Source organism: Mesoplodon mirus (assembly GCF_964341445.2).
Source record: "Mesoplodon mirus genome assembly, chromosome: 11".
NCBI classification, from domain to species: Eukaryota; Metazoa; Chordata; class Mammalia; order Artiodactyla; family Ziphiidae; genus Mesoplodon; species Mesoplodon mirus.
The window spans coordinates 33,702,296-33,717,825 of NC_138987.1; positions in this window are offsets into that span (position 1 = coordinate 33,702,296).

Sequence of the window (15,530 nt, forward strand, 5' to 3'; positions counted from 1 at the left end):
CAGCCTGCAGGCAAAAAAGAGCCAGAAAACAGAATGGATGCTCAAGTGGCAAGTGGTGAGTGTGCAGGTGAGTGAATGAATGAGTGTGTTTGTGGAGGCCCATCGTCCTCTCTTTCCAGAACCCCAGATGTGTTCACCTCCGCCCATCATGGCCCTGGACCCCTCCTCGGCCCATCATGCAGCCATCTCGGGCCCCCAATAGATCCCCGCCTCACCTGCAGCCCACCTGCATCTTCAGTGTGCTCTAAGGTGGTTGCCTTGGCAACCATAAGTTTCCAATTGAATCAAAAACTTCCTACCACGGTTTGTGATGGAGAATGACAGGGGAAGAGCCAGCCCAGAAGGTTGCCATGGCAACCGGAATATGTAAGTGGACCTCCTGGGTTTCAGTGTGGGGAGATTACCACCCTTAGCCAGTCATACAGACTCAGCCCCCTTGCCAGGCCGTTCTGCCAATGCCACGCTGTGCATTTGTGGGGAGAAAGGCCTGCCTCGAAGGGCCAAGACGATTGCTCTGCTGTCTGGTTTCCTCCGACAGGGGATAAGCCCCATGCGGCTTCTCACGGGGCAGCCTCCAGGTGGACGGAGCTCCCAGAGGGTGGCTTTTGGATCATCTCTGTGTTGAGATGCGCTTTTTGTCACCGTCTTACTGCCTCCCCCCTCCCCCCGCTTGTTCACTGGTCTGTCCTTTGTCCCCTGGCAAAGCAGATGGGGACTCTCAGCACAGATGAACGTGACCCTGGCTTTGTCAGCAGCAGCTGCTGAGTGGGTTAAAAGAATGAGCACCTCCCTTGGGAGAAGGAGGGAGAAACTGAGACCAGCGGGTGACTAGGAGAGAGGCCACCATCCGATCTGCGAACAGACAAGGCCACTTAGAGGCCATCAGGCCCTTTGGCCTCCTCGGGGGGCTGTCTGAACCCCACCGGGATCCGCTTTCGGGGCACCTCGTCCTGCAGGGAAGCTGGGGTGGGTCTGGCTGGGGAGGGATTGGGTCCCACAGCCCGGGCAGCCTCAGTCCCTGGCCTCTGCCCTTGCCTTTCCCTCCGCTCCAATCCTGTCCTCCACCCTCGTGTGAAACCCACTTGGACTCAGATCAGGATTGAACCCAGGGTCTGCCTTACCCGGTGGGCTGCATATAGGACCCCGCCTTGCTCCCCCCACGGTCCCCTTAACTATGGACGTCCCAGCGACTCTGCCCTGCTCCCCGATTCCCCAAATACCCTCAGCTCGGTCCTCCAGGCCTTTGCACCTGCTGACCCCCTCTGCCCAGATCACGATCCCTCTATACACCTCACCCCCCTCCACTCCTCACACACTGGCCGGGGTCACGCCCCTTTGTCCACTTTCTCCATCGCTGGTGTCACACTCTGAGTCAGGTCTGTCTCCATGCGACGGGAACTTAGTCTCGCTCATCTATCCCTCCCCGCCTAGACGCACCGGGGCCATACAGGTGAACACGTGCTGGAGGAGAGGCCGGTGGCTGCCTCAGGCGCCCCCTGGAGAAGCGAGACTAGGGATGACACTTGCCTCCACGTGGGAAGATGCCTGGCATGGGGCTGGGCTTCCATGCTGACAACCGTCGCTCTTAACTTTCTGCGTGACATGTGAAGTGACAAGGAAGCCTCCAGGAGCAGAAGCCCAGCTCTTCACCGACTTTCCAGCTCCTGGTTTGCCCTGTGTGTGTGTTTCTGCTCCAGAGCCACCGTCACCCGCTCTCCGGGCCGTGACCCTGGTGCCGGCGCGGCCATCTCTTGTGCGAGCAGAACGGTTGTTAAATAGTTCTGCCACGTGTGGAGTTCGTTCTCCTTCAGAACTATTTCTGTGTGATTTCTCCTCTTTGCACCTCCTCTTCCACCTCTCCCCCCTCCCTCTGCTCCACCCTGGGGGGATGTTCTTCAGGACCTCGCTTCACCCCAGGACCGGGGCCTCCCACAGCTCTCGATGGGTAAATATTTACACCTCGAGGGTGTCCTGGGGATTGTCGCAGCCCTCCGTTAAACAAACAGCTGACACCGAAGGAAAATGGTCCCTTCTCCTGCCCAACCCCCCAACCTCAGCTTGGAGGGGACAACAGGAGAGGAGGTGCCTTAGTAGATGCCTGCGCAAGAGCGTGCTGTCTACAAGCTCGCCTTCCCGTCTTAAGGCCTTGGTGTCGTGACTCCCGCTGAGCTCAGAGGAGTCGAGCAACTTGGCCAGAGCAACACAGCCAGTCACGACAGAGACAGTGCCTGCCTGCAGGACAGCAAGGCCGAGGAACTGTGCACAGTTCATGAGCGTGTGTTGGGTGCATGAGGAGACATCCATCGGTGGCTCTGGGTTCTTTTATCAGCCTGGGCATTCTGCCCACCCTTCTCTTGTTCCCGGGGTGGGGGAGTGGTGGCCACCCTCTCCTGATGACAGCTCATTTCCGGGGTTCAGTGGGGGAGAAAGAGGACAATGCCAGGGCAATCCAGCAGAAATGGGGGGCAGGGGCTTGGTGGTACCTCCTGAACCAGGATTCTGGTTAAATAGGAAAGTTTATCTGGTGGCAACCCAAGCACTCTGCTGAGGGAAACTGTGGCATGGGTGGCAGGTGGCCAGGAAAGGCCCTAGTAGCTCTTACTCTAAGCAAAGTGTGTCAACATTCCTGTTTCTTTGTGACCCAAATCCTACTGTAGATGCACCAGAGAAACGGACTCCTTTGACCAATACTTATATGAAAGGGAAGTTCAGACGATGCTTTTGGAGCACGAAAAATTGGAGCCAAAACAGGCAGCCAAAGGTTGAGCTCTTGTTGTGCCCTTGTCTTATTCTGTGACCTGGGAAAAGGCAAATGCTTGCCTTCTCTGAGCCTCGGTTTCCTCATCTGTACAATGGGGGTGATGATAATGTAACCCAAAAGCAATTGTGTTCCATATGGTCCAGTCTTGGCTTGGTGACACAGTGGCAGGCAGTGGCAGGAGTCCTGAGGCTATAGGAGGGCAGGAAGGAAGGGATGGGGAGGGAGGGAGGAGGATGACGGCAGGGCAGGCAAGAAGGCTGAGAAGCATCCTTACATGGTGTCTACCCCTGCAGATGCACCGAGAGGGAAGGAAGGAAGGGTGCTAGCCGGGCCTTTGTGTTTTGAAGGCAGTATGAGCCCTTTTGCTCTCCAGGGCTGACAGAGAGGTTGTCACATGGGATGGTTGCCCTGAAGACCTTGTTGTCTGAAGCTCTAGGGGCTGAGCAAGATTGTCCAGTGGGGGTGTGGGCCCGACTCCAGGACTAGAGGGGCAGAGGGGCTGTGGGTCCTTTCAGGCCTTGGTCCTTAAGCCTGGTCAACCGAGGGTTAGGGGCTTGGATGGGGATGGCTGGGCTTGGGGATGTCTAGGCCTGAGCTGGTCCTCCTATGGCCACACCTAGTGGCAGGGATTGAAGGTGTTTGTGGAGGGACCCACTCACCTGCACAAGTAAGTCTGCTTGGGCTGCCATAACAGAGCACCCCAGACTGGGAGGCTTAAACAGCAGAAATGTATGTTCTCACAGTTCTGGAGGCTAGAAGTCCATGATCAAGACGCCAGCAGAGTTGGTTTCTTCTGAGATCTCTCCTCTTAGCTTGTAGACAGCCGCCTTCTCACTGTGTCCTCACCTGGCCTTTCCTCTGCGCCTGTGCGTATCTGTGTCCAAATCTCCTCTTCTTATAAGGACACCAGTCACACTGGATTAGGGCCCACCCTAAAGACCTCCTTTTCTTTTTTTTTAAGACTAATTTTTATTTATCTGTTTATTTATCTATTTACTTATTTATTTTGGCTGCCCCGGGTCTTAGTTGCGGCACACGGGATCTTCATTGCAGCATGTGAATCTTTAGCTGTGGCATACGGACTCTTAGTTGCAGCATGCATGAGGGATATAGTTCCCTGACCAGGGATCAAACCTGGGCCCTTTGCACTGGGAGCATGGAGTCTTACCCACTGGACCACCAGGGAAGTCCTTTTCACTTTCATTACCTCTTTAAAGGCCTATCTCCAAATGCAATCACATTCCGAGGTCCTGTGGGTTAGGACTTCAACCCATGAATTTTGGGGGACCACAATTCAGTCACAATAGCTGTGTACTGGCAACCACCACAGCTGAGGCCAGTGCCCCCTCTATTTTGCAGGGACCAGGTAACCTTGGGGTTCTGTGGCATCGACGGGAAGGGGAAGGAACAGAAAATGCCCCCGCTAAGGATTTCCTGCCAATCTTGGGGGCAGGTCAAGCTGGATTTAATTCCATTTGCTTATTATTATAAGAATTTAAATTTGCTCTTTGAATAGATACTATGGGCACATGGAACAGAAGGTATTAGGGGTATTCAGAGAAAAATCCTCCGCCTCACCCTCTACCTTGTGCCCCAGGCCACTGGGTTGCCCTCCCCAGATACACTGTCTACTGTGACCAGTTTCTGGGGTCTCCTTGCAGGGTCTCTGTCTTAGACCAGAGCTTCTCAACTCCAGCTGCACACTAGAATCTCCTGGGGAGTTTAAGGGTCCTGGTGGCCAAGCCCCACCCCACGTCAATAAGACAAGTGCTCCCTGGCTCCGTGGGCGCCTGCATCTCAGTCCAGGGAGAGGAAGCGGGAGGAGAAGAGGATGGTGGGCTGCCCGAGTACCAGACCCTGCAGGCACGCTCTAGTTTCCTTTTGGTGACATCCCTGCCAGGTAGTATCATTGTCATCCCTGTTTTACAGGTGAGGAAGGTGATACTAGGAGCGGCCATACAATCCACTCAGGTCCCCCAGCCAGGGATGGGGGAGCGGGATCCAGGCTCAGGGGGGCGGGGCTGACGTCTTCCTTCTTGGGGCCGCAATGATGGAAGGATAATAATAAAGCCGCCCTTCAAGGAGGTTGTGAGACTGAGCGGAGAGAAAAGTGCTCAGGAATCAGCCAGGCAGGCTCTTACCCACATGCAAGCTATCAACGTGCTGAGAAGGGACCGGGGAGCATCATTGCCCAGTTTATCTTTCCTTTAATCAAGTATTCCATCTGCCCTCAGCTTTTGTTTTGTGCCTCCTCCCTTTCTCCTCCACCTGATGAATGTTTTCTTTCTGCTTTCCTAGACTTTTATTCTGGAAAGCTCTGCCCCACCCCTTCCCCTGCCCCCAGCTCCTCCCTCATTCTGCCTTTATCCTCTGTCAGATCTTGTTCTTTAGTCTGCTGCTCTGTCCCTGTCTGGGGGGCTCAGGGGCCGACCCACTGATTAGAGCGACCAAGGTCCCTGAAAGGACCAGTAGAGTAGATATCACAAGCTCTCAGCCCTAAACAGCAGGTGGAGAGGAGACAGATTGTCTACCTCAGCCCCCAGCCCCCAGCCCCAGCCTTTGCTGGGCATCATTTATCCCATTTACCCATCTATCCATCCACTCATCCATCTGTCTGTCTGCCCATCCGTCTGTTCGTCCATCCATCCACCCATCCATCCATCCATCCACCCATCCACCTGTCTATCCACTCATCCATCCACTCATCTATCCATCCACCCATCCACCCACTCACCCATCTATCCATCCCCAGTTGCCCTCTGTGCCAGGCTCTGGAGATACAGCCATGAACAAGAGAAACACAGCCCCTCTCCTCATCCATCTGGAAGACATCCATTAAATAATTGAATTAAACAAAATGTTGTAGGACAACACTGTGCTCTAGAGAAGGCAGCCTTTTGTAATAATGCTCATGGTCAAGAATCAGACAGGCTTGGACTTCCCTGGCAATCCAGTGGTTAAGACTCCGTGCTTTCAGAGCAGGGGGCACAGGTTCGATCCCTCGTGGGGGAAGATCCCACGTGACCAAACAAACAAAAAGACAGACTCTGTTTTAACACAGTAAGATACACGTGATGGAGCAGCTTTGGGGGAAACCACCCTGGGAGCTGACCTCGATGCTGATCCCCTCCCCTCCCCGACCTGCAGGGCCTGAAATTTCCCAACCCTCCCCTCCCCCATCCACACAGCAGCAGAAGAAAGGGAGGGACAGACAGAACACCAAAGAGGGGCTCCAAGGAGGATGCTGGATGGCTACCACAGGAGGGAAGACCCGGGGTCTAACTCTGAGACCCTCCCTGCCCCTTGGATGGGGATGGGCTGAGGAGACCAGAGCGGTGCCCCAGCGTGTGGGTGAGACTCTATCACGGGGGCCTGCAGGACGGGTGGACATACTTTGAGACTCTGGCTGCGGTTAGACCATGTTGTTTTGACCTGTACCTTCCCTTCCTTGCACAGTGATGAAAATGCTATTGGAGACCACGCTGGTTGCACTCCTGGAGAGTTGGTCCCTGCTGGACGCAGCTGTGTGTGCTGTACACATATTCACTTGTTAGAGGCTCGCGGTGGCCTGGGAGGTTCGTGCTACCATCATCCTCTACACAGACAAGGCCCAGGCACAGAGTGGTGAAGTAACTTCTTAAAGTCACACAGCTGTGGCAGAACCGAATGAGGCGTTTTCGCTGGGCTTACACAGGAGGGACCGGTGGACAGTGTCGTCCAGGGGTGGCTATATTGCACCCTCCCATGGGACTGCCCTGGGGACTGCCCATCCCGCCAGCTCAGCTCTTAGAAGGAGGTGCCTGGACCCACAGTGAACCACTAGGAAGAGTAATGGCTCTGAGCACAGTCTCTAGAGGAGAGGGCGGAGGTGGAGGCTGCTCACCTCTTTAGTGGGAAAAGAGAATAGTGGCTGAGAGCTGAACCTTGGGGCCAGTCTCCAGGTTCGACTCCTAACTCTGCCTTTTTATAAGCTGTGTGACCTTGGGCAAGTTACTTGACCTCTCTGTGCTTTTTTTTTAAGGTATAAAAATTATATTTATTTCAACCAAGGAAAGAAATCACGAGTTACAAATTTTAAAAGTTGACCAACATCTCTGTGCATCATTTTTCTCATCCATAAAATCAAGGTTGCTGTGAGGATAAAGGGATAATGCATAGCCTTGTTTTTTTTTGTTGTTGTTTTTGTTTTGTTTTGTTTTGCAGTATGTGGGCCTCTCACTGTTGTGGCCTCTCCCGTTGTGGAGCACAGGCTCCGGACCCGCAGGCTCAGCGGCCATGGCTCACGGGCCCAGCAGCTCCGCGGCATGTGGGATCCTCCCAGACCGGGGCACGAACCCGTGTCCCCTGCATCGGCAGGCGGACTCTCAACCACTGCGCCACCAGGGAAGCCCCATAGCCTTGTTTTTATTCATGTTTTTAGCTGGGAGGCTGTGAGCAGGTTCCTCAGTCCCTCCAAGCCTCAGTTTGGTCTCACGTGATGGGAATAAACCCAACATGGACCTCACATGTGAAAAAGGCTCAACAAGGTGGGGAGCCCCAAGCATCCTGAGGGATGGATGCTCCCGGACAAAGGCGCAGGTTCTGGGAGTGTTTGGGGGCTGAACCAGCAGGATGCACCCGTGGGCTGCATGAGGTGGCTGAGGGAGGGGACAGGCTTTCTCCCACTGCAGTGTCCTCTGTGCTGGCCTGGTCTGAGTGGCCGGGTGCCCAGGGGCTCCTTCTTTTCTAATCCTATGTTTATTTCTGTGTTTATATTTATATATGATTTTTAGTCAGGTTTCTTGCGGTGCTATCTACTGAAGTCTATCATTTTTAGTGCACAGTTCTACAAGTTTTGACAAATGCACTCAATTGGTTAACCATCGCAATCAAGACACAGAACAGTTCCATCACCCCCCAATTTCTCTCTTCTCAGCCTCTAAGCATCTCCACGTGCCCCACTTAAGAAGCAGGTTTGCACACCCTTGGTAGAGGGAGGGCAGAGTCGCTTTGCAAGTCTGAGCTGTGGACCAGGCTGGCTGTGCCATCTGCCCTCGTGGCTGAGAGTGCCGGGTGAGGAGGAACGTGCAGGCCAGGGACAGGTTGTGCTGGGACCAGGAAGTGAATATTCCAAGGCTGGGGAGCAGCCTGAGTTTGCCTCGTCTGGGACAGCTGACGCTCCCGCTGCCTGGGGCCGATGCGGGGTCTGCAGCCTCCACGAGGACCATGGGCTGGGCTGGCGCCCATGCGTTCCTGGCCCTGGTCTCGCTGCCTCTTTGAACACAGCCTTTGGGCATCTGGGGAAACTGTGCAGAGCCAGGGATGGCTTTGTGGCACTGGGCAACTGTGCCAGCTCAGGAATCAACGTTTGCCCGACACGGGGGCCCCAGGAGGCGCCCAGGAGCTCCATTTGTTAATGAAGGAGCAGCAGGTGGGGCGGCGGCTCCATCACTTTGTGTGCTGTGAAGGGTCCTACCAGGCAGACCTGGCTCCCCTGTCATGGGGCCTGACCACTGCCACTAGAGGCATGTCTTTGCATCAGATGTGTCCAGGGTAAAGGCATTTAGTGAACTGGCTACACATATGACAAGCACATGCTGAGTTTTGGGGCCAGAACTCTCCGGGTTCAAATCCTCACTTCACCACTGTCAGGCTTTGTGGCTTTGGGAAAATTCTTTAACTTCTCTGGGCCTCAGTTGTCTCATCTATAAAATAAAGATGCTAATAATACCTATCTTACAGAGTTGTGAGAGTTAAGTGAGAAAACAGACATAAAGCACTTAGAAGAGCGCCTGTTACATGGTAAGTGTTAGCTGCTGTTACCGTTCTTGTTATTGTTATTATTATATTAAGTGGAGAGAAACGCAGGTTCTGGTTCCAGCTGTGCCACTAACTGGCTATGTGATCCTGGGCAATTCATGTCCCCTCTCTGAGCCTTCGTCCCTACAGATATGATTATTAGACAATAGCAACATTAGTAATAGTAATAGTGATATTTATAGAGTTCTCTGCTCTAGCCCCCTGCTACATACTTTATATTCTGTCTTATTTGATACTCACAACCGGGCTGTGTGGTAAGGTTTTTTTTTTAATTTAAAAAGATTTTATTTTATTGAAGTATAGTTGATTTGCAATGTTGTGTTAATTTCTGCTGTACAGCAAAGTGATTCAGTTATACATATATATATATATATATATACATTCTTTTTCATATTCTTTTCCATTATGGTTTACCACAGGATATTGAATATAGTTCTCTGTGCAATATAGTAGGACCTTGCTGTTTATCCATTAACTATATAGTAGTTTGCATCTGCTAATTCCAAACTCCCAGTCCGTCCCTTCCCCACCCCCCCACCCCCTTGGCAACCACAAATCTGTTCTCTATGTCTGTGAGTCTGTTTCTGTTTTGTAAATAAGTTCATTTGTGTCATATATTAGATTCCACATATAAGTGATACCATATGGTATTTGTCTTTCTCTTTCCGACTTACTTCACTTAGTATGATAATCTCTAGGTCCATCCATGCTGCTGCAAACAGCATTATTTCATTCTTTTTTATGGCTGAGTAGTATTCCGTTGTCTGTATGTACCACATTTCCTTTATCCATTTATCTGTCAATGGACATTTAGGTTGTTTCCATGTCTTGGCTATTGTAAGACTCAGCCCCCTTCAGGGGCAGGTCATGTGTGTGCTCCCCCTCCCGGGGACACCTGCCTTTTAAGCAAGGAGGCTTGAGAGGGCAATGCTTAACTCAAAGGAATAACTCACTAGTGACCAGGTCACTTCCCTCTTAAAAGGACTGTGGCGGCTCCTCATGGCCTTTGGGATGAAGATCAAACTCTTGGGGTGAAGAGCAGAGGGAAAGGGGCAAGTAGATGAAAACCACAGGGATAGTGGCAACTGGTGAGGAGGTGATGGCTCCTGCGCTTAGACTCTCAGCTGTGGAACTGGAAGGGGGCACAGCTGGAGGACGGAGGGACACAGATGGTGTGAGCCTCCACTCTGGAGTCAGATGATCTAAGTCCTGTTTCCACCACCTACCAGGTGTGTGACTGTGCTCAAGTTCAGGGTGGTGTGAGGGCTAGGAGAAGCGGTGCCTGTGAAGTGCTCGGCCATGTGCCTGGCACATAAAAGGGGTTTAGTCTGTTTGTGGCCCTCCCACCCTTTTCCCAGATCATGTTTCACATGGTAGGATGGAAAACATCTGGATTGGAATCATGGTTCCACCATATTATTTATGGGGTATTGGGCAAACCCCATGCTGTACCTCCAATGATTGAATAAAAAAAAGCCAGTTATACTCTTGACACCCAATGATTACTATAAGCTATATCTTGATTCCAAAGATGTCAAAATGTGAAAATATGGTGTATCATAGAATTGCTAAACTTTCTTATCTTGAACTTTTCCATCCTGAGAAATTGGTTTTCAGCCTTATGCTTTGTTGCCTCATGGTCTCAAAATGGCTGCCAAGCATCATGTCCTCACACCATCATCCCCATGAGGATGGATGAAAAGGGGCAGCTCAGCAGTGTGTGGGTAGGGTGTGGAGAGGACACAAGACCTTTTCTAGATGTTTTTCTAGAAGTCTGCTCAGCAGACCTGCCCTTACATACCATCTGCCAGAAGTGCATCACATAGCTACTGCCACTGCAAAGCAAGCTGGAGAAGGGTCTGGCAAAGGGGAATGGGGTAGATGTAAATGGCTTAGAATAATCATTTTTAGCCTTTGTATGGGGCATTGTGATGCTCCACCCTGAATGGGAGTTTCGTTAGTAAGGCTAAAGTGAGTCGGCGGTTGGGTAGGCAAATCCCAGACTCAGCCACAGGTGGGACATTACAAAGTCAGGAAGTGACACCACTTCCCACCAAGCTCTTTGCTCTCTTTATTTTTCCAGCATCCCTAATACACAGTCATCCAGCCTCAACTCAAACCCCTTGAACAGGGGACTCAACTTCACGAGCCAGCTTTCAATCTTTCTAACTGCTGAATCGTTGAAATGCTCCTGTTTACACTGAGCCCAACATGCCTCCTTTCATTAGTCCTGCCTTTGCCCCTTAGGTTCCCCTAGGTCCAGCCAGTTTCCTCTTCCCAGTGAGTGCCTTGCAGGTTTTGAAGACAGAGCTCACCCGTCCCCACTGCCCCCTTGAGTCCCCATGCACCTGCAGCATCTTCAACCCTATTCATTTCTTTTTTATATACTTCCTGATACACCTTTTTATATACTTTATCTTTCTTAACAGCTTAACATCTTAACAGCTTTCATCTTTTGTCATGGGGCTTCCAATTAAGCAAATAATTTCAGCCGTTTTTCCTGAGAGTTCGCTTTTGCCAGGCATTGTCCTCAATCCTAGGGAAATAGAAGTGAACAAGACAGACCTTCCTCTGTCTGAGCCCACTGAGAAACCACTTGTACCTGGACCCTCTTCTAGGAAGCCTTCCCTGATTTCTGGATTAACATAGGGGTCCCTCCTCTGGGCTCATGTAGCCTCCAGGCTACTCTGCCATGATATTTAGCACACTCTGGACCTCCTTTGTCTCCTGCCCTGGACCATAAGCCCCAAGAGGAAGGGACTGTGTGTTGGTCACTGCAGCTATGCCCAGCTTGGAGCTGGAGTGTGGTAGATGCTTGGTGCATGGCTGTTTCCTCCATGAATGAGCAGTTGCAAAGGTGGTTCTCAGAAGACCCAGAAGGAAGGGAACTTTTTTGCCATTTCTGGAGGTGAGGACAGTGCTCCTGACATTATCCCCTGCTTGGGGTGGCCTCCATTCTCTCTGGCCTTATGTCTCCTCCTCGCTCTGCATCTCGAGCTGCAGGGGCAGGAATCTGGTGTGCCTCTGGCCCCCAGAGCATCATGGCAGAGGACAAGCAGCTGACTTTGCATTGACTTGGAATCCTGGCTCAGCCACTAACTGGCTGGGTGTTCTTGGGCAAGTGACTTAACCTCTCTGAATCTGAGTTTCCCTATTTATAAAATGGAAACCACTGTTTTTTCATTGGATTATTGAGAGAAGTGAAGGAGTTCATACCGGCCAAGAATCTGGCACATAGTAGGTGTGCCACAAAGTTTAGTTCTTGCCTTCCACCAAACGGGACTCTGCCAGCCTTTCGCCTTTGCTTTGGGGCTGGTGGAGTATGAGGGTGGGGGATGTCAGGCAGCTTGGATACCCAAGTGGTTTTGAAGAAGGTTGGGTTTGGCATTCCCATGCAGCAAGTCCCAGGGGACTGGGAGAAATCTGGGAAGTGACCTGCATGGAGACCCAGGACAACTGTCCCAGATCACAGGCTTGATTTCCCAGGCCAGCGGGGCAAGTGCAGATTAATCAGCATCTCAAACCGCACCCGTGACCGAAGACGAAGCTGACGTCCAGAGAGGTCAGGCGACTTGTCCAGTGTCACATAGCAGCTGGTCCCAGATCTCCAGATTCATGGCCCAGTTTTCCCCCCCACCCCTTCTTCCCAAGAATGTCTCCTTAATGATCTCTCCTTGGAGATGATTAGAACATGAGTTGCTTCTTTTATTCTTTTTTTGTGAATTTTAAAAAATTGAAATATAGTTGATTTACAATGTTGTGTTCATTTCTGCTGCACAGCAAAGTGACTCAGTTATACATAAATATACATTCTTTTTTATATTCTTTTCCATTATGGTTTATCCCATGATATTGAATATAGTTCCCTGTGCTATGCAGTAGGACTCTGTTGTTTATCCATTCTATATATACTAATTTGCATCTGCTAACCCCAAAATCCCAGTCCATCCCTCCCTCCAACGCTTGGTAACCACAAATCTGTTCTCTATGTCTGTGAGTCTGTTTCTGTTTCATGGATAGGTTCATTTGCGCCACATTTTAGATTCCACATATACGTGATATCATATGATATTTGTCTTTCTCTGCCTGACTTACTTCACTTAGTATGACAATTTCTAGGTCCATCCATGTTGCTGCAAATGGCATTATTTCATTCTTTTTTATGGCTGAGTAGTATTCCATTGTATATATGTACCACATCTTCTTTATCCATTCATCTGTCAGTGGACGTTTAGGTTGCTTCCATGTCTTGGCTATTGTGAATAGTGCTGCTATGAACATAGGGATGCATGTGTCTTTTTGAATTATAATTTGGACATGAGTTGCTTCTTTATCCCCCTAGTGACACAGAGCTGCCACCTCCAGCCAGTCCCCTCAGCTGCACTGGAGGAAGCCTGAAGAGGGTAAGAAGGTCTATGGGGTGTCCTTTATCCTTGCAGGCGCCATGCCCGCTCCCTCCACGCCTTTGCACTTGCAGCTTCTGCTGAGCTGCCAGGCACGTTGGCGGCTCCCACACACTGTCCCAGGGGCTCCCAGAGCGCAGCTTTTGAGCTGCCAGATGAGAGGCCAGCAACTTGCTGGCTGCTCTTGCCAGACTGCGAGCTCCTTGAGGGCAAGCACATCATTGTCATTAACACCATCTTGAGAATGGCCACCCCTGTGCTGGTCACTGTATTCAGTGCTATAAAGCAGTGCGATGACTGTGCCCATTTCACATTGGAGGTAGAGAGTTGTGGCTTAGGTAACCCACCTAGGGCTACCCAGCTAGATGAGCTGAGAATGAAAACTTAGTCCAGTGCCTGGTGCCCTGGGCTAAGCACCCAATGCTATAGCACTGCTGGTCTTCTAATGATTTGCCAGACACCATGTGCAACACTTGATATATCTTAACTTGTTTCCTTGGCACGGCGACCCTAGGAGATACGCACTGATACTGCTCCCATCTCCCAGATGAGAAGACGGAGGCAGAGGGAGATTCCGTTCCTCACCTGAGGCCACACAGATAATAAGTGACAGAGGTAGGATTTAAACCCAGTGGGGCGGGCCCCCGAGACTCCTTTCTTACCCAGGATGCACCTGATGAGAATCCCTCAGTGATGCTGAGGCTGACAGTGGACGAGCGGGTAGGGTCGCGGGGAGAGCGGGATGTCTGCCTCAGGGGTCACAGCAAAAGGGAGGCAGTGTAAAGGGCGGGGCAGGAGAGAGCCCCTGGGAGGGACAGAGCCCCACCCTCAGCAGGCGGCTATATTTTCCCCTCATGTGGTCCTGCCTGGGCTCCTGAAAGTAAAGGTATGGGGCAAGAGAGAAGCAGAAGACTTCAGCTTTCTACCCAGCACAGGCCCAGATCTAGACTTGTCTTCTCTCTGAGGTTTTCAAGAACAAAAGTGATGGAGGATGTGGCAAAGGGCAGGACCGTTCTGCCTGCCTTCCCCGCCCCCGCCCCATTCTCCTCCTGACTTCTGGTCACCTCTGCCCAGCAGTGTCCGGGAAGTGAAAGGGAAGGCACAGATTTGGGAAGCAGGAACCAGGTCTCCATCGCCTCTCCCTCGCCCTGGCTTGAGGAAGGAGAGCAGAGTGGTTAGAATCGTGGGCTCTGGAGTCTGACTCACTTTCAATGCCAGCTCCGCCCCTTGAGCAAGTGTACCTCCCGGGGAGGAGGACCCGGGCAGGGGGAATTAGAGCTGTCTGAGTAAAGACGGAGGGAAGAGTGTGAGGCTGGGGAGACTGGGGGGAGGTGGTGCTGAATGGGGCCAGGAGCAGATCTTGAAAATTTGGGCGCCAAGGCCAGGGCATCTGACCTTGTCTTGTGGGTGGTGGGAGCCACTGCAAGATTCTATGCAGGGGAGAGGCTGGTCAGATTAGCATCCAATGCCCACAGACTCTGCTGTATAACATCGAACAAGTGTCTCCTCTCCTCTATCAAGCAAGGAAGCTGGGCTTGTTGGTCCTAAGGTCCCATCAGGTTCCTGTGTCTGGTTAGTAGGCAGAGCCTGGGCATGGGGTCAGCAGAATGCCAGTCACCTCAGGAGGGTTCTCATGGGCACGGGAAGACCCTGGTCCCCAAATCACTCCCAGTGCAAGTGCCACAGGGCAAGAGATTCCCCCCTCGGTGCTAGGATGGTCCGGACCTCATCTTGACCTGCCTCCTTCATTCCCAGTCACACTTTGGCCTCTGTGGTCCTGCATCCATCCTGCAGTCCCAGGATTCTTCTTAGGGAGGAAACGGTCTTTGCTGAGTCCTTGCTGAATGCATGGGGTAGGAGGCCTGGGCGTGTAACAGGGCAGAGGGAAGGGGGTAAAACCACTCTGCAGGAGACCAGTGGATCTGCCGTTGGGGCAGGAGTGGGGTGGGGTGCAGGGACAGAGGGAGAAGAGACGAGAGAAACAGGACATTTTAAAAACTTTATGAAAATATTTATTTGACCTGAATTACTCTTTTTTTCCATTTCAAAAATAATGTTAGTAATTCTGTGGACATACTTAATTCAAAATAAGAGGAAAACCATACATATAACACAAAGATAAAGAACACCAATCAAGGGGACTTCCCTGGCGGTCCAGTGGTTAAGACTCCGCACTTCCACTGCAGGGGGCGCAGGTTCGATCCCTGGTCAGGGAACTAAGATCCTGCGTGCCATGCGGTGCGGCCAAAAAAACCCCAAAAAACAAAACAAACACACAAAAAACCCCCACAAAAACAAACAAAAGAACACTAAGCAAGACATATTCATTAGCATGAAGTGGTTAAGTGCTTATTATATAGAATGGTTCCAAACCCTTGAAAATATCCAAGGGACTTGACAATGCAGCCTGATTCTGTGAACAGGTGGAAAGAAGCAGTGTATTTAGCTTTTCTATCGTATTAACACATAAGCCCCTGTAAACCACTGTGAAATCCCAGGGCACTATACACTCTCCTCAACCTCCTTAGATTTCAAACTTGCCAAGAGGTATCACATTACTGTTGATA